Source organism: Pinus tabuliformis, chromosome J (assembly GCF_031772625.1).
Source record: "Pinus tabuliformis cultivar Carrire ecotype Pingquan chromosome J, CPIR1, whole genome shotgun sequence".
Lineage (NCBI taxonomy): Eukaryota > Viridiplantae > Streptophyta > Pinopsida > Pinales > Pinaceae > Pinus > Pinus tabuliformis.
The window spans coordinates 181,420,806-181,440,847 of NC_142295.1; positions in this window are offsets into that span (position 1 = coordinate 181,420,806).

Below are 20,042 nucleotides of genomic sequence, written 5' to 3' on the forward strand. Positions count from 1 at the left end.
AAATCAATCCATCTCATTTTCTTCTCCAAGAAGAAAAGTTGTGAAACATGCTAAAGGAAAACCTTGATGCCTTTTCTTGGAGCTACTGAGAAATGAAGGGAGTTCACTCGACATGGTGTACTCACCATATTGATATCAATAAAGGTTGCAAGCCAGTCTAACAACCCCAAAGGAGGATGAATCTAGCTCTTAAAAATATAGTCAAAGAAGAACTACAAAAACTTCTAGATGTAGGATTCAGTTACACTATCTCAGATAGTGAGTGGGTCTCTCCTTTTGTATTGGTTCCAAAGAAAAATTATAAGTGTTGGATCTGTGTCGATTATAGGGAGTTAAACAAAGCCACGAAGAAGGACCATTTCCCTCTACGTTTCATTAACCAAGTGCTAGATGGCTTGGTAGAAAAAAAAAATTCTCTTTTGTAGATGGATTCAGCGGATACAATCACATCTAGATCAGCCCAAAACACCAGGCTAAAACCACCTTCACTTGTCCTTGGGGTACTATCGCCTATAGGGTCCTTCCCTTTTCCCTATGTAATGTTCCTTCCACTTTTCAGAGAGCATTCCTGAGTAACTTTGCCGAGTTAGTCAATGATGCAGTAGAAATCTATATGGATGATTTCACACCTTATGGAGGTGATTTCCAGGAGGCTTTGTCCAACTTAGGTAAGATTCTGCATAAATGAATTGAAATGATCATGTCCCTCAGTCCCGAGAAATGTGAATTTTTGATGACTACAGGGATTGTGCTAGGTCATTCAATATTTCACTGAGGATTGCAGGTGGACCCAAACAAAATAGCTATCATCCAAAGGGTCCCACCTCCACAAAATAATAGAGATGTTAGAAGTTTTCTAGGGTTAGCTGGACACTACTGAAGGTTCATAAAAGACTTCAGCAAGTTGGCTTCTCCTCTATTTGGGTTATTGGAAAATGACTCTAAGTTTGTATGGTCAAAAGGTTGTCAAGAGGCCCTGGACACCCTGAATAACAAGTTAGCCACTGCATCGATTCTCCGAGGCCCAAATTGGGCCCTTCCTTTTCATATTCATGCTGATTCCTCACACAAAGCCATAGGAGCAGCCCTAGGCCAGATAGATGAGAAATTGCCTTATGCCATTTAGTTTATCAATAAGAATCTCTCAAAGTCCAAACTGAACTACACAGTGAACGAAAAGGAGCTCTTGGTTGTTGTACATTCATTGAAAAAATTTAGGCATTATATTACAAGCTATAAAAAAATTTTACGTACTGACCATGCTGAAATCAAATATTTAATGAATAAACTGGATATGAATTCCTGGATTATTAGATGGTTACTTTTATTACAACATTTTGATATAACTATTGTTGATAAGCCTAGTAAGGAAAATGTTGTTGTAGACCTTTTGTCCAGATTAACTTTGCCTGCAGGTGAAGAGGGAATGGTTGATGATCAGTTACCGGATGAGCTCTTATTTTCCATTTCAGTTCTCTCTCCATGGTTTCTCACATAGAAAAATATTTGGTATCTGCATAGTTCCCACCAAATCTATCCACCAAAGAGAAAAGAAAGATTGTGAGGAAGAGTGCCCCTTCACCTGGATTCAGGGAAACCTCTTCAAACTTGGCCTAGATGAAATTCTAAGAATATGTGTTAGTGAGGAGGAAGTCTTTGAAAATCTTCTGGACTGTCATGATGGGCTTTGTGAAGGTCACTTTGCAACAAAGAGGACAACATTTAAAGTGTTACAAACTGGGTATTATTGGCCCACTCTTCATCAAGATGTGAAAAGATATACTCGTTAGTGTGATTGGTACAAAAGGATGGGAAAGCCTACTCCAAGAGATGAAATGCCTCTGTAACCTCAAGTGACTTTTGAGCCATTTGGTAAGTGGGGCATGGAATTCATTAGACCTATTGACCCTCCTTCCAAGAAAAAGCAATATATCATTGTGTGCACTAACTATCTGACTAGGTGGGAAAAAACTAAGGCAATTAAGGTAGTAACAGAGGAGAAGGTGGCTGAGTTCTTAAGGGAAAATGTATTTTACAAATTTGGGTACCCTAGAGAACTAGTCATTGATCAAGGCAACCAATATATTTCCCACATGATTGAATGCTTTCTCAGCCTATACAAGATCAAGCATAGGACCTCCACTCCCTATCAATCACAAGCTAATGGGCAAGTAGAGGTGACCAACAGAGCAATGGAGGGCATCTTGACCAATGTGGTTAGCAGCAACACGAAAGATTGGGCAGATAGACTAGTTGAGGCCACCTGGGCCTATAATACCACTTGGAAGACAACCACTGGATTCACACCCTATGATCTAGTCTATGGGAAAAAGGCCCCGTTGTCCATTGAGTTTGAGTATAACACATTGAGGATGGTAGCCCAACTAGATCTAGAACTCAACAGTGCAGAACAAGAGAGATTTCACCAGTTGAATGGTTTAGATGAATTCAAAATGCAGGCCCTCCTACACACAGAGCTAACTCAACTTGAAAGGAAGATCTGGCACGATAGGAACATCAAGTATAAGAAATTTCAAGAAGGTCATTGGGCCTTGTTATGTGACTCTAGATATAAAAACTTAAAGGGAAATTTAAGGACAATATTATTAGGGCCTTATGTTATAGAGAGATATCATGATAATGGTTCATTGTAGATTAGAACCATAGATGCAGAGGAAATTGTCAAAGCAAGAGTTCATTAATGGTATCAATAAAACAGTGATGGTGGTGGAGCAAGTTTTAGGTCCTGCCTCATCAAGTCAATGAGAAAAAAGAAATAAGGAGACTCAGGTGAAAACCTCCATGAGGTGTCTGAGTCCCACTATTGGACTGGAAACCTCTTGGGGCAGACCAATGGTGTAAAAAATAAATAAAAAAGAGCAAAAAAGAAAAAAACAAGAAAAAATAAAATAAAAAGATCACTGGGTGAAAACCTCTCTTGAGGCCCCCAGGGAAAACAACTAGAATGAAAACCTCTTACAGGTAGACTAGCTATTTAAAAAAAAAAAAACGATAATAATAAAAAAAAGAAAAAAAAAGAAAATCTTGAAAATTTTTTGTTTGCAGGTCAATAGGAGGACGATCAGAGAACAAAGGAGAATAATAAAGGGACCTATTTCACTTACATTTTTTTTCCACCCATCATCATTCATCAGTCCACCATTTATTTCATTTTTTTGCTCATTTTCATTAGTTTACAAGGGGATTGTGTTTCCTACAGGATCCCCTGTAAACCTACAGGATCCCTTGAAAACCTACAGGATGATCTTATAGGAACTACAGTGCCTGGGAATGCTACAGGAAGTGAACCTAGGGGGATAAAATGACCTTCCATGTCAAAAAAATAACATCCCTACATCACACCATTGTTACCATACCTCTCTCCACCTTGCTTGTCCTTTCATTCATCATAAAACAAATCAGTTCTAAAAAAAAATTCACAGTCCTCAAGATAAAACCAAGAGGAAAAATGAAATAGAGGGTAGAAGGGAACAACACCTGAGTGTATTCCTCATTTTTCACACTCCTAGACCTCCTCTCTAGCCATGTCATCATATTCAAAATCCCAACAGAGGAAATTATTAAAAATTTTGAGGGAGAAATAGCTATAAGACATCTTGTAGGAAATCCTGTAATAGGCTATCCCACAGAATAAAAATCATGAGTAGCAGCAAGCTTCCAGCATCAAGATCCAAGGGTAGAAGAAGCCCCAAAGGAGAAGAAACACCATAATCTTCAACATCGAGTACTTGCACATCAAGGGAATCATCAAAGAGAAAGAAAAAATGAAGGAAAAATGACATGCAACCAACACACAACAAGCACCTCATGTCTTCAACAAACTACAGCAAGGTATTAGCACCACTAGTAAGTATCTCGGTTCACTCTCTGATTTGAATTATGTAGTCAAAAAATGTAAAGGTTGTAAGCGAGTTGGTTTATAAGTAAAAGGCGGCCAGTTAACTTGGCCATCTTTCTTCAATCGATGAAGATAAAATAGTTGGTCCTCCCACACATGGCAGCAGTCAAGTGAAAAAAGAGAGGAGAAGGACAAAAGTAGTTATGTCTATGGATGCATGAACACCAGCTACTGCTCTTGGGCATGCTTCTGGTCGCACTAGCCCAACATCTACACAAGTACACGAGTTCAGTTAGTCTTGATAAATCATAAAAATATTATAAAACTGATAAACAAAGATATGGTCAAAATCTTTACCTATCACACCCCACTGCTCACCAGCCAGCAATGCCAAACCTAGGTCACCTCAGAAGTCCATCTCAACATATGGATACTCTGAGAAGACCATCTCCTGATGTTCACTCAAAGAAGGCATCAGAGAAATTAATATGTGGCTGATCAGCATGTCTGGCCATGAGACAACCCATATCTGCATCCTAGGTTCCCCCGGTGTTGGAAATCTTAGTGAAATATGTTGTGGTTGCATCAGTGGGATCCTCTATAAGGCGAAAGCAGTAAAAATGGAACCATACCTGAAGTTCTTAGATCTTCAATTCTTTACCTTAGAGAGTTGTTCTTTTATTACCTGATGTACTGCCTCACACCAGTTGAATACCTATGGTTCCAGGCATTCTAAAGCATACTGCACATAAGATCTGTTCACCAAATGAAGAGCTATGCTACCAGCCAATCTAGTAAAGGTGAATAAAATGGTCCTCAGAGGCCGATTAGTGACGTCTCAGGTATTGATCTTGCCATCTCTACTAGGCTGAGATCCATCTCTACAAAGCTAATGGCTATAATATCTCTCCGATTCGCCCCCATGGGCGAATCCTGACAGTGAAAGAGGGGCACCACGCCTCGATAACCCCATCAAAAGGTAGATGTCCTTGACAGTCAGTGGGATGGATTCATCTTTAATCTGGAACACCCAGTTGATCGGATCCCATGCATTGAGGAAATACTGCAACAAATTGATTTGTTGCCTCATGCTAGATATATGGAAGAATTTGAGCAAACCACAGTTTCACAATGCAGTAACAACACCTTGATCATGCAAGGCAATCATGTCTTCTTCTTCATGCTCATGTTCATTCCATGTGATGACCATCTTGATCCAACAAATATATGAGTCACAGACAAAAGATGAATTAGAATCCAAATTTGAGCAATAATAGGGAAAATTTCATGAGAAATTGTTGTGCAAAGTTTCCCTCCTGTTCTCATCACACCCTGCCTTTGTACTAGGTGAGATGCATACTCACTCACCAATGAACAGCTCAGTATGCATCGCACCTTTCAATATAGGGAAGGTGTGATGATGGGAGAACGTTTTATTCACACCCCAGGGGCTTAGAAGGAAGGGAAAACTTGCTCAAAATCAGAAAAATATGGAATGAAAATGAAGAGCTCAGGGTTAGCTCCTACATGGTCCTGACGGCGCAGAGAATAGTCCAGCAGATCTCCCGAAATCAGATGATGAGGTTCGAGGTAGAAAACCACTCCAGAGCTCCAAATTCCAAATTTGAAATGAAATGGTAAAAATGAGAGGTAAAACTACTTTTATGTTACTATTCAGGTAGTTCATGTAAGATGTTAGTTTTAATTCATTTTTCAAGCATATATATATATGTGTGTGTATTTCTAATCAATTTGATGGAGCAATTGAGTAGGTTGAACAACCGAAGAAAGAATCTAAAGAGTCAAATGGTAAACTAAACATCATTTACCAATATCGAGAGCAATGTTCCTGTAAGGTTCAAGTTTGTTAAAAAATCAACCTACACTGAGCACATGTTGGCACAAGGTTCAAGCTCATTAAAAGATAAACTCGCCTTTGGTAAATAACCTTTGTGATCGTTTTGCTATCTGCCCTTTTGAACTTTGGTTGTGTTCCTTCTGCCACCTCCATTTCATTTGGCCGACCATACACTTCCACTTGATTGTTTACCCTTTTGAGGAACATCTATGATGAGTGATTCTGATTGCCACCCTCTTCACACTTCTATGTTTTGAGAAGTTCCAAACTTACCTGGAACTAGCTGCTACCTAGAAATATCACTCATTCCTAAAAAACGAGCCTCTTTTAAACTCTTTTTAGACTTGTTAAATATAAAAAGATTGTCTAGCTATTGGCCTTCACAGCACATTAAAGTAAGTGGAACACCATCCCTCTCATATATTTTAATCTTTTTGGACTTGAGGGATCATTAAACAAAAATATCGAGCGCTTATCTTTGTTGGCTTGTTAAAACTATCGAAAAGTCATCCCTTTCGTATTATTTTACACTTTTTCAGACTTAAGGGATTATGCCACGAAAAAGGAATGTTGGAGTCTCCTTTTTTTCTGTTTTCAAACTCTCTAAACAAGAAAAGGACCGAGTTATCTTTGTTGTTAAACTCGTTAAAATAATAGCGACAAACTTGTCCACCTAGACAAGAACAAGTCTCACTAATGCTAGGCTCGCTAAACACAAAGCGACAGGTTTGCCCGAAGGGAAAATTATAGACCAAGCATATGTTATCCTCCTCAAGCTTGTCAAAAATAAAGAGGTACTGGTCAGCAATGACTGGGGAAAAATGGGAAGAAAACTTGAAGAACTCTATTGGTAGCAAGTCGCTCTTGAACATGACACTTTCACTCCATCACCGTGATTGAGTTGGGTTGGGTTTTTCCGTTCACCATCACCATTGATCTGATGTTCCATCCATGGGGTTAACACTATCATTCCATATCAGTGTCGCCAATATGTCTAAGAGAAGTGATTCAGAGAATTCACCATCCAGCAAATGCCTCATCCACTGCATTACATCCACACTTCTTTTTTCATGACCGCCATCCTGAACCTCATATCATCAGATTGTTTTCACCTCCTCAAAAATCATTTGCTCTGTTTCACATCGTAGATGTGGGATACATCAAGGCCCTCCTACGATAAGTCACTTCTTGTCGACATCAGCTCATTATCCAGGAAGTTGACTCAGAAAAAACGCTTTCAGTACTTTGAAGCTTTCATGCCTCAATGACAAGTTTCTCACTTCTCGCGATAGGTTTACATCAATGACCTTTGACCGAAAGACTTTGCATGGTGTTCGACTTTGAATCATATATTCACACCACATGAATTGTATTTTAGTACCTTGAAGATCATCATCATTATCGATGACTCCTCTCGCATCTGTTAAGAGCTCACATTATTGGCTGGTAATCAGGCAATGTCTTTCCATGTTCGACTTCAGAACATCTTTTCACATGGATTGACTTGTACATCGGGTGAAGATTGGACGAGTTTTGAAGACCCCGGATCTAGTTTCATCCATCTAGGCTATGATATATTCAAGAAAATAAAGAAATCAATTGTACATAGAAGTTGCACAGATAGTCATCTAAGCCAGGGAAGATGACTCTTCATGCGAAGAATGACCAGTCTGCAATAGCAGACGATTGTCTCTCCTATGTACATGAATTTATAAAGCTGAGCACGGGAATTCCCGCCATAGCTAGATCATGAAAATAATATGATGATGATGTATTATATTGTGATTTATGCAGGTCACCTTCTAGTTCGAATACCTCAGAGCCTCATGAATAAATCATTTCACCCGACATCAAAATATTTACAACCTCATGCTTTAGGGGGTAGCTGTTATAGACATATTTGGGCACTGCAACCCCAAACTCATATCTCCATAAACTAATGACTCCTTAAGTCCCTAAAAGTGTTGTTTCACACCCTAAAGGATCATGGTCAACTGATTATATCATTTCCTAGAAGTTCCACCTAAAAAACTACTCAGAACTAGCCAAAACTGGACGATACAGACTGCTCCATGGAAAAGGTGCGATGCATACTGACTGCTTAACTGGCTAGGTGTGATGCATACTAAAATGGCCTTCTGTGGGGTGCGATGAGTTAGAATAAACAAATGGCAGAGACAGTTTGCAAGGTGGATGATCATGGAATCTTCTAGAGACTTCTCCTCTGACACTTGCCTCTCTAAATTCACCCAAGGATGAGTAAGAGATCATGAAATCTCCAAGTGGAACCAAGAACTATCAGTGGAATGAAACTAATCAAAAACCCAGAGCTGACTCACACCCTTGCAAGACATCTATATATGGATCCCTCATCTGAGAGATCTGGAGGTTGGAATTTTGTATTTTGTAAGGAAGTGTTGTTGGTTTGTTGGTGAGAAGAGACATTGCATTGTTGGGTGATTTGCTTGTTCATGAGGTGAAGAGGGCTTCTACAACTGGGAGGATGATGCTGGATCAGACCATTGGGTTGTAATCCTCTCTTACATTACTATTAATAAAGTTCTTTGAGTTTTCCTCCATATGATCTTGTATTTGTGAATCTTATTGTTTATGAATGCAATTGTATGGTCAATGTGTTTCTGATTTTGCATTGTTTATGATGTTATAGATAGAGATTCTTTCATATTTTGTTGTTACTTTGACTCTACAAGTACCCTTTGAAGCGGGACAAGTAGGAGAGGAGTGGCAAATTCTATCAAGGAAAGGAGAAATCAAGCTAGGATCAAAGGAAACGATCTAGGTTGGTCTTGTATTCTTCTCTTCCATCTCTCACACTTAAAGGAACTCTTGAAAAGCTTTCATTGTTTGCTTCTAAGATAGCTACCAGTCTTAGTGGGACTAGCAGTTCGAATCGACACTAGTTTTCCCTGTAACAAACCAACAAAAATGACAGGGTGTTTTAATAGAAGGGAGCCCACTAACACTATGAGAATGCACCAACACCCTCCTGTGTTAGAAATCTTCATGAGGCATAATTGGATGGAGTATTTTGAGAAATTAAGGGGGTATGATGATGGAGTGGCCTGAGATTTTTCTCTCTCCCTCATTCCACCTACCGCAGCCCATGCCACTATTGTGGTCAGGGGCCTCTCCATAGAGCTCACCCCTAAACTCATAAGTAGAGTTACCACACTTCCCTTAGGAGTGCCTTGAAGAAAGGAAGACAAGGGAGATAGCCATACTACCAAGAAGAAATTATTTTTAGAGGAAGAAGATCCCATTGAGGACAATAGTGGAGTAAGGAGAATAAGCCTACCATACCCCTAGAATGAGGTAAGATAGCACCTTATTAAATACATATCATGTGAAGGTAGGTATAGTGTGGTTTATGGATATCACTTTAGGCTTATTGAAGAATTGAGGTTTGGAGCAGAAACACCTCCTCACCATAGGCTCATCATACCATACTTCCTTCTGCAATAACTGATAGATACAATCATAAAGGTGCAAGAGGGAAACCACCAATAGTTAGCCTACCATGGGTTAATTAGAATCATCATAGAATATTCCCTCCATGACATCATAATTCCTATCCATTGGGAAATTTTCAGGGACATGCAAACATAGGAGGATATCAAAGTCGTCACATATGACATTAGTACTAATTTCAGTGAAAATAATAATGAAGAAACTGAAACAAATGGAGAAGAAGCAAAGAGGGATGAAGATGAGATAGATTAGGAGCAAGAAGAGGAGAAAGAGAAGGAAGGTGATGGAGAAACAGAGGAAGATGTCAAGGAGGAAACTAATAAACAAGATGATGATCTGGAAGGAGAAGAAGAGGGGAGAAATATAGAGGAAACTCGAAATGGAAAAGTGGATGTAGAAGACAAGGAGGAGTCACCTAGGGTGTCTCCAGAACCCACTAAGAGAGAGGTAGAAACTTCGCTCACTGTCCTTAGCACCCCTATCCAAAAAAAAGGAAAAAGACATAAGCATACCCTCTTATACTTTAGAACAAGGAAAATCACAAGGATAATGTAGGGAAAACCCTAAACTCCAACAAAGGTTCCCATTGTTATTGAGGACTCACCTAAACAGCAGGAGAGGATGCCTCCTTGTATAAAAATTGAGGAAGAAGGATCCTCAACCCAAACCTCCCCTAAGTCTCCTATCACCTATTTTAGAAGGCTTGTAACCAGGTCAACCTCATCTAAAGGAAAAGGCATCCTCCAGGATACACAATAGGACCTATAGTAAGCTAAGGCAGTCGTACAAAAAACTCTACTAAACCTACAAGAAACTCAAAAATTGGATGAGGAAATAAGTAAGAAGTCAGAAAAACAAAGAGAAGAGCTAGAGCTAGAGGATCCTATTCCTCAACCTAACGTTGACACCTACTACAAATTTATTGAGGGGGTAGGGTCATTCCACAAAATTTTTTTGTTCCATTATTCTTTGAGCTTGAAAAAGAGAGAGACAAAACTCATAGATGGATACGTATTGTGAAGTCCAGGGGAGTGGAGGACATTGGTCACATGGAGGAGAATCTCAAAGAGATGGGAAGAGAACTAAGTAGCTTGAGGGACAGAGAGGCCATCATGAAAAATTAGTTAGAGGCAGAAAATAAATGGTTGAAAGGACAGTTGCAAGAGAGAGAGAATCAATTGGCATTCATGGCCAATCTCTCTATGGAAGTAATCCATTGTAGGATGCCATATAATTCCTATGCACTATACGTTAAGGAACATTGGCTACAGTTCCAAATCAAGACCCTAGCACAAAGAGGCACTATGCCATTCCAGGATTATAAATAGTTCAATGATCCTTTTTATCAAATCACATTGGAAGATAGGGCCAAGGTCTGAGTTTTATTTGCATAACATGGCCTTCACAGACATGAATGTATGGGACCCTAATGAAAATCTAGGTGATTTACAGTTGATGGATTTGGCATCATGGATGAACTATGAGGAAGCAAGGGCTACAGAAATGAAGAAGGTATTTGTTATGAAACCAGCTCACAAGAAGATAGAAAATATAGATGAACACCTTATAAATAAGCCTATTTGAGGGGGAAACCTATTTTACATTATAGAAATGAACAATTCTTAGATGATACAAATGACAAGACCTCCTCTCTATACATAGGATCCTAAGGGGTCATAATATAATGAGAGCCGACATAACAATAATAATGTAAGGGCACAATAATAACAATAGTGGGCTTCTATGGGGCACAATAGTAACAATATTGGGACTACATGGATACAACAATATAATAAGGGGGTTGTACTAATAATATTAAGGGGTTACACTAGTAGTATAGGGGCCTAACATGCCCCTCTCCTTCAAAATGTGTTGTCCTCAATGCTTGAGTAGTTCTTGATGCTTCCGTATAAAATTCTTGTCCTCCAATGTGGAATTTTCAGCAGGTAAGTTCTTCCACTTGATGAGATACTCTGAAATTGATCAATTTTGTAGTTGTCGAGTTCTTGTTTCTATGACTACTCCAGGTTCCAATATGATTTTTCCTTCCTCATCAAGTTCTGTCAATATTGTTTGAATTGCGATCTTCTACAACTTTTGAATGAGTGGCCACACTTCTTCATCCTTCTTCCATTCATCCCTTGCTTCGTTTATCCAGTCTGGTTGGATAATAAAAATAACACAAAAAAAATGCTTCCACATTGTTATCCTTTCTTGAGAGTGCATTTGCAACAAAATTTTGCTTCCCTTTTCTATAGATGATGTCAAAGTCATAACCCAACATATTTGTGACCCATTTTTTCCATTCTTCTAAAGATAATATTTTTTCTAAAAAGTATTTAAGACTATCATGATCCATTTTTACCTTGAAGTGTCTTTCCATTGGGTAAAGTCGCCATTTCTTAAGTGGAATGTAGTATTGCCAACATTTCCTTTTCATAAATAGCTTGCTTCAGATGCAGTAGTAAAAATACCCAATCACCTACATCAAAACATTTTTCACTACAATGTTGATCTACCTATTGTTTCATTCGATTATGAACCAAAGTGGCGTTATCCTTTAAAAGTTGGAGAACTTGTTGTTGATGCTCAATGTGATCGTCACTGCTTGAACCATTTTCTTCTTGATATGTCCTTCTATCTTTAGAGTTTGAGGAGTGGTAATTTCTTCCAATGCTTTACAAGATATGGTCGGATTCATTTCTTAATGCTCGATGTGATCTTTCACTTCTTGAACATTTTTCTTCTTGATATGTCCTTCTATCTTGATAGTTTGAGGAGTGGTAATTCCAACCAATGCATTAAAATATATGGTTGGATTCATTTCTTCATTCTCGATGTGATCTTTCACTTCTTCAACATTTTTCTTCTTGAAAGGTCCTTTCATCTTCAGAGTTTGAGGAGTAGTAACTCTTGCCAATCCTTTATAAGATATGGTCCGATTCATTTCTTCCTTATCTGGGGTTGGTTCCTGGTGTATATCCTCTTCTTTTGATCTTTCTTGATCCTTTTCCTCCTCCTCTTCATAATCTATGTAAAATAATTTCTTCTCAACACACTTATGACCTTTAGTGCATTTTCTATCACAATTGTAACAAAGACCTTTTTCTCTTTTTTCTACCAATTGTTGTGGTGTCACCCTTGTAGGTTGTGGAAGGCTAGGAGAAACAACACTTCCATGTTTATAGTTGTGAGGGGTAGAATTCCTTCTTTCCATAATTTTTCTTTCCACTTTTATTGCCAACCTGAATTCCTTCTCCAATGAATCAGGTTCCCAAAGACGAATGTCATGTTGAACGTTATCCTTTAAATTCCCTATGGAGACATCAATCCTCTACTTCTCTAGAATATCATTTTCCCTTATATTCAATTTTTGAAAGTCCTCAATGTGCTCTACCATTGAACGCTTTTGTTTGAGATTTATCAATTGGCTAAAGAATGTGTTTCTCTTTGTATCCTCATAATGTGATATCATTTCCTCCGTGAAAATTGACCACATGACAAAAGGTTTATGAGAAAAAATCCATTTATACCATAAAAATTGATTTAGTTCTAGATAAATATATGCAATACATGCCTTTTGTAACAGTGGTACACCATGTAGATCAAAATATTTCTCCATCTTTAGAATCCAATTTACCAGATCTTTGCCATCAAACTTCCTCATCTCGCTTTTTATTGATTTTAGGAGCTTGATCTTGAAATGACTGTAACTCTGTAATTTTGGATCTTCCAGTTCTAAAATCATGAACTGTGGTAGTCCTATGCGTTCTCTTACCAATGCCACTAGTCTTATTGAAATTGGATTCTCCAAGAAAGAGTTATGCACAATCTCCCAAGATGACCTAATTATACCCCTTTTCAGAATATCAAAATTGTATGACGTGCCACGTGTCACTGTTTTGACCTTCAGATTTGAAAAATATACACAGGAAACTACTATTTGTGTTCTTTCTACAGCTTCTTATGAAAATTCAATCTGATGCTCAGAGCGAAAGTTATGATGATTTTCCCAAGGTGACCTGTTTGGAATGTAATTCAGGGGTTTGTCAAAACCCTAACTTCCTCAGAATATATATCCAAAAGTATAGTGAGACAAGATCTAAAACTCCGAGCAAAGGTTCAGACTGATTTCATGTCAAATGGGTTTCTTTTATCTTCTGAAACTTTGTAGCGAAAGAGTTATAGTGAAAATTCCATGATGACTTGTTTTAGCAGAAATTCTGGAGCTTGAAAAAACCCTAACTTCCTCATATCATATCTCTGAAAATATAGTGCGAAAAGATCTGAAATTCAAACACAAGGTTCAGATCAATTTCTTTTCAAATGGTTTTTTTTTTGTAGCTTCTGAAACTTTGTAGCGAAAATGTTATAGCGAAAATTCCACAATGGCCTGTTTGGAGTAGCAAAACTGTATAATCCAAAGCTCTGATACCAAATGTTATGAAACCAGCTCACACAATGATATTAAAGATAGATGAAAGTCCCAGAAATAAGTCTCTTCAAGGTGGCAACCTCCTTTACATTACACAAATGAACAATTATTGGATGATACAAATGACAAGGCCTCCTTTCTATATATAGGAGTCTAAGGGGTCATAATATAATTAGAGCCGGCATAACAATAATATTGTAAGGGCACAGTAATAAAAATAGTGGACTTATATGGGGCACAATAGTAACAATATGGGGACTACATGGCTACAAAAATATAATAACGGGGTTGTAGTAATGTTAATAAGGGGTTACACTCGTAGTATAGGGGCCTAACACTATTGGCAAGAGAACAAACAGAGCCTCTTATGATCAGAGCTGAGCAGTCGAATCCAATGGCACTCATCAGTACACATAATTTAATTGAAAATGATCCTCAACTTGCACCCATGTATCTTTCCACCCAAGAGAAAGAAATTACACATTTGGAGTACATGTTCATATCATTAGGGGATGCCAACATACAATATTTCTTAAGGAGATAGAATATATTTCCATACAATTTGAATATCAGAGAGTACCACTCTCCTCAAAGGATGAGAGAAGCATTGAACATGACACCCATGTACAGGAAATCCATCCAAAGCATCAAAGTCAATTGGATTGGCCTAAAACTTAGTCCCCCACTACTCTTGGGGATGCTAGAAGGAAGGAAGGAAGAGGAAGAAAGAAGGCAGTGGGAGGACGTAGAAAAGAAGGCCCAATTCTATGCACTAGAAGAAGAAACCACAAAAGAGGCATGGCATGTTAGGGAGGCCACTAGAGCTATGAAAGATATGGATATTGGCTTAGTTGTTCATAGGATGAACAACACTTTCAGTAGGGGGGTGATCATGAGCCTCATCATTGGGTAATTATATGGTCTGTAACTCACCTCCTAGCTTAGTCAAATCAACTATTCTCACAACTTATTAAATTTTTTGATTATATTTTGTCTAATGGGATGAGTTAAAGTGAGATATTATCCTTGGTGGACTAATATGCATTGAATGCAGGTTTGGAAGAGAAAATCAAGGAATTTTGGCAAGACTAAGGTTTTAGAGAATGGCGTGTTTTTAGCATAGGATTTCAGTCATTTTCTTTATTTGCAGTAGATAAGATTTCTCCTAGAGTAAATATCTCTTTCTTTCTTCAACAATCAAGCTTCTTCTCAATCCATAGAACTCTGGCTTGAAAACCCTAGTGGTCTCTCTACAGCTGAACAATGACAAAAGCAAGAACCATCACTTTTACTTGTGTATACAACACTGTCACCTCCAAGTTTGTACGAACCTCGGCTTGATAATGTAAAGCTAGTATCTCTAGGAGTTGCAACATTCTTGTTGTAATACTGGTGCTAATCACAGAGTTTGATGGTTCCGACTCTAAGTCTGTTGGTTCGCCTCGACCTCCGCCTCCTCCACTTCCTTCCCCTCTGCCTCCTATACCGAAGTTCGATCCCAAGATCACAAGAGTGCCTTGTTTGCCTTTCCGGAAGATCAGAGGTTCCTCTCCATCTTTAATAGCTTCTACTAGACCTTCAAGTGTGGCAAGGACATATTCTTCCACTGATGATACAACAACTCCTGTGGGAATGGCTTTTGGCTTCCTTTATGCATATGGAAGATGTTGTATGCCTAGGATCAGTTCGACTGCTTTTGCAAACTTGCGAGTGATGGGACGGATGGAGTGAAGTTGATGATACGGAATCTTGTGTTCATTCTTGAGAGGTGAGGAGTAACCAACTATAGAGTCATGTGTAGGTGAGAGGGAGTGCAAGTTACTTCCTTTCATCAGATGGTTGATGAATGGGTGTGAGGGGATGTTCAACCACATACAATTGGCTGCCCTCCTTCTAGTGGGAGAAATGTTGATGGTGCTAGACCCACCAACACTTAGGGGATCACCCCAGTGTGAAGTCCCAACTAGACCTCACACTATTTGGTGCAGGAGTCCCATCTAGTATGATGGCCCGATTGCCATTTTCTTAAGTATTTGCCTCAACTCTTACTTGCCATCACATGAGAGTGGTCTTCTTTGTGTTTGAGAAGTGAGGTTCGCATGCTTGGTGAATTCTAGTATACTTTTTTCAATGGTTCTTTCACTATAAGGGGAGAGGGTGAGCGTGAATGCCAAGTTGGTTGGGATGAAGTCCCAACTCGACTAGGAACACACAACACAACATGACATGCATAGCTTCCAGAGGAGCAGTCCACATGAATGCAGCAGTCACAACACACAAGGTAAGGTAACATGTACAACACCCAATGGATGAGTCTAAACGAGTGCAACAGTTGTTACAACAAGCTTTATGTGAAAGGTCTATTTGATGTCCACGAAGATAGCCACCACAGGTATGACAACGTTAACAACATATACAATAGATTTCTGTTAACCGATTATGTATTATAACAAGTGAAATAGTTCATGTGTTCAACACAGATTAAAGAAACATTCATTACAAGTGCTCAAGGTTAGTCTTACAATAGTTACAATATGTGTGTGAAAATGTGTTGGCCTATTAGCAGGCTTTTGAATGTGGTGAAAGTTCCAATACACGTCGTTACACCATACATCACTAACCCCGTGAGAAGGGCGTTAGTTCCACTACTTACTCCTCAAAGAAATGATTATAGACTCTCATGGCTATGTGGGAGGAGCTAAGGTGAAAATTCCTTTCATGTACAAATGAGGGGGGTATTTATAGCCAAGGGTGAAGCTAACCCTTGTGGTTGTTTGATTACCCTCATGGTTGTTTGAATTCCATGAATTTTCGACTTTGCATGAATCGTTGTACAACAAGTGGGTCTCTTATACTTCCACGTTACATTACATTGATTGAAAACATAGCCCATAGTAGATATGTGGACGACATGACTCGACATGACAGTGCTGGTACATTCGTGTTGTTGCTGGAGTGCATGTCAAGCTACAATGCTGCTAGGTGATGGATGTCTTCATACTGTAGCATAGCTTCACCTCCACATGGAGAATTATGTGGAGTCTTTCATGGAAGGCTTGATAGCCTCATCTGTTCGTGAAAGGTGCATGTTCGTTCGTCCACCCGTCCATCCATCTGTGAGCATATCTTGCATGTTTGATCGTCCGTCCACCCGTCCATCCATCTGTGAGCATATCTTGCATGTTTGATCGTCCATCCATTTTCGAACGCATCTTTGCATGATTATCCATTCACAAGAACATCTCTTCACATGCATCGGTCATTCGTCCATTGGTGAACCTGTCCTTCTGCATGTGATCTCTTCGTTCATCGCTTTGATTGTCATGCCATGTTTGTTAGTGTACCTATCCCTATAGTTACTCATGATGAGAGGACATCAAATCGAAAAACCTCGTAGTTTGCCATGACATATGATCATTTTAGATGCAGGTGACTAGGAGAGGCAGTAAGGTTGGGAAGCAATATGATGGCTCCAGGCACTGCTCATGAAAAATGCACAAGAGTCACTAAGTGATGAAGATGGACAATCCAAGTCGACAATGACTATCCATGAGGTACGGCTCGGCTAGAAGGAAAAATTGCTTAAATTTTGTGACGGACAGTCTGGGCTACAGGAAGGCAAGGTAGGCATAATTTGCATACTTGGGCTGGAAGGCAAATTTTGCACAATTTTCTGGAGGAACAAGTCAAGCTACAAGGAGGATCAGTAGGCAGAAATTGCACAGTTTTTGGGAGGAACTGGCTGATAGCCAGCAGTAAAAAATGTGAAATTCCTAGATGGAACTAGCAGTTGGCTGCTAGGTCATTGGCAACAAAAACTGTGCAATTCCCAAGGGGAACAGGCAGTCAGTTGCTAGTGCTTGGCAGCAGAAAATGCGCAATTCCTAGAGGGAACTAGTAGTCTACTACTAGGAGATGCTGGTGAGGAAAACTGTTGTTATAGATCTGATATGAAAATAGAAATATACTCAGAAATAATAAGATAGAAATAGATAGAAATGCTTCTATTTATTAATCAAACCCTTAAGGTAGGGCAACACCATACATTCACTCCTTAAGGAAGGAGAACACTCCACAAGCCATATGTATGTTCATACAATAATCCTTGACATCTCTCAATGGGGAGTCTGTAGCCTCTATATAGGCCTCATACATACAATGCCATGGGTCATTACCATGGTTCCCTCAATACCATCTATCTAATACCATGGACTTATTACATTATTGCTAACTACTTGCGGTCCCTTACATGATACGGGTTAACCACCTTATTTATTACTATGGCCTATCCCATTATTACATTATTCCCTTGGGTACCTCCCTTTGTACCCCATATTATCCCCCCTAGATATACTACATTGCACCCCCCTTAACCTGAAACACAGAAAGAACAAAAATAATAAGATCTACTCAAAAGAGTAGTCCAATGTTACCGTGCACATGCATCTAGCAATCCAAGCGAAAGGTGAACCTTCGATCTAGCTGGTGCCTCGCTCGCTTGAGATGGAAATTGATCCTCGTAGCTCTTCTATGTTGATGTATTGTAGGTGGATCATTGCCCCTCTCTATACGCCATGTGGGGGCTATTTTCCTTGTAGCTAATTTGTTGCCATCTTGTTGGTTGTTTTTTTGCTAGGGGATGTGGGTGGTGATATGCTAAAATTTTAACCAACTGAGTATCTTTCATTAATTTACCACCTAATGGAGCCTGATTGGTATCTGGTACCTATTGTGGTGCTTACTGTTGTTTCTTATCTTCCAATATTACTTCAACCACTGAATCCTCATCTGATGTAATAGTTTCTGCTTCAGCCTCCTTGGACTCTACCTATTTTTCTAGTACCTGGTTTGACGTTTTTGTTTGGTTGTGAACAATCAGTGGCTCATCATCTGATATGTCAGTCCCTGGAACATCTTCTGCTTCAACCTCCGTGGACTCTACCTATTTATTGATGGAAATATCCTGCAATGTAATTTTCTTCTTTTTATACCAAAGCTTCAGGAAATTCTTCTGCACATTAATATTGATAGTACCCACCGATTCCATCCAAGGGTATCCCAAAACAACATCCACATTAGCCATATCTGGAACATAAAAATTAGAATGCAATACATACTTGTCCATAGAAATCTTCAAATCTTTATAAACTTGCACCTCCTCATTATTAACCTGTGCGTGCTCCATTTGTTTTGTTGGGACTTTCAATTTTTTTGCCAAATTGACATTTATAAGACTATGCTTGCAACTAGGATTTATAGACACAACGATCTTCTCCTTCTGAAGCAATCCATGAACATGTAATAAGAAGATACCAGTAGGAAATAACCCCACATGTTTCTCATTATCTTGTTTTCTGGCATGAGACCATATGTCTAAAAGTAATTTTTCAAATTTTTCATCTGAAAGATTGTGCAACTTCTTTTTGTTAAGTAATTCCCACCATGTGGCCACCTCATCTTTAAATACTACCCAAACTTTCTAATTTTTTCCCCATACTGACTTCTGATTCTTTATGAATTCTTCAATAGTAGGACCATTATCTTTTCTTGTAAAACATAGACGTACCATGAAGAGGGTTTTGAAAATAAAGCGCTTACTTGGCGAAAATTTGAAATGGCCATAATTCTATCAATATTGCTCAGAATTCATATTATGACCTGTTTTCGGAAATGGAACAACCATCTTGCATCTTCCCATGTGGTAAAAATTCCAATCTAGGCATTGGAATTTTAGATCCGCACTGCAATTGTCTCGCCATCACAACAAATTTATGAAAAAAAGAGTTGATTTTAAATAAGCGATATGTCCCTCATTCGGACTCCGATTCGACTGATTTTTTTTTTTTAACTTGGGTATCCTTCAACAAAAAATCTAGATATGTAATTAGATTCTACAAAATTTGCACCAGATTGTACATATCAGCTCCGCAAACTCTCCGCCTAGAAAAAATGTCTATAACCCAACTGATTTTTAAATCAGTAATATCTCCCTCATCTAGACTCCAATTCGGCTGATTGTTTTGTTGAACTTGGGTATCTTTTCACAAAAAATCAAAATCTGTAATTAGGTTTTGTAGATTTTGCATCGGAGAGAACATATCTACTCCACAAACTCGCCGCCCAGAAAAAATGTCTGCAAGCCAACTGATTTTTAAATCAGCAATATCTCCCTCATCCGGACTCCGATTTAGCTGATTTTCTTTGAACTTGGGTATTTTTCAGAAACAATCTAGATTTGCAATTATATCTTACAGATTTTGTACCAAAATGTATAGATCTGATCTACAAACTTGTCGCCCCAAAAAATTCGTGCAAAACTAAAAAAATATTCTCAACTTTGCCCAGGAAAGTTCTCTGATACCACTTGTTATAGATCTGATATGAAAATACAAATATACCTA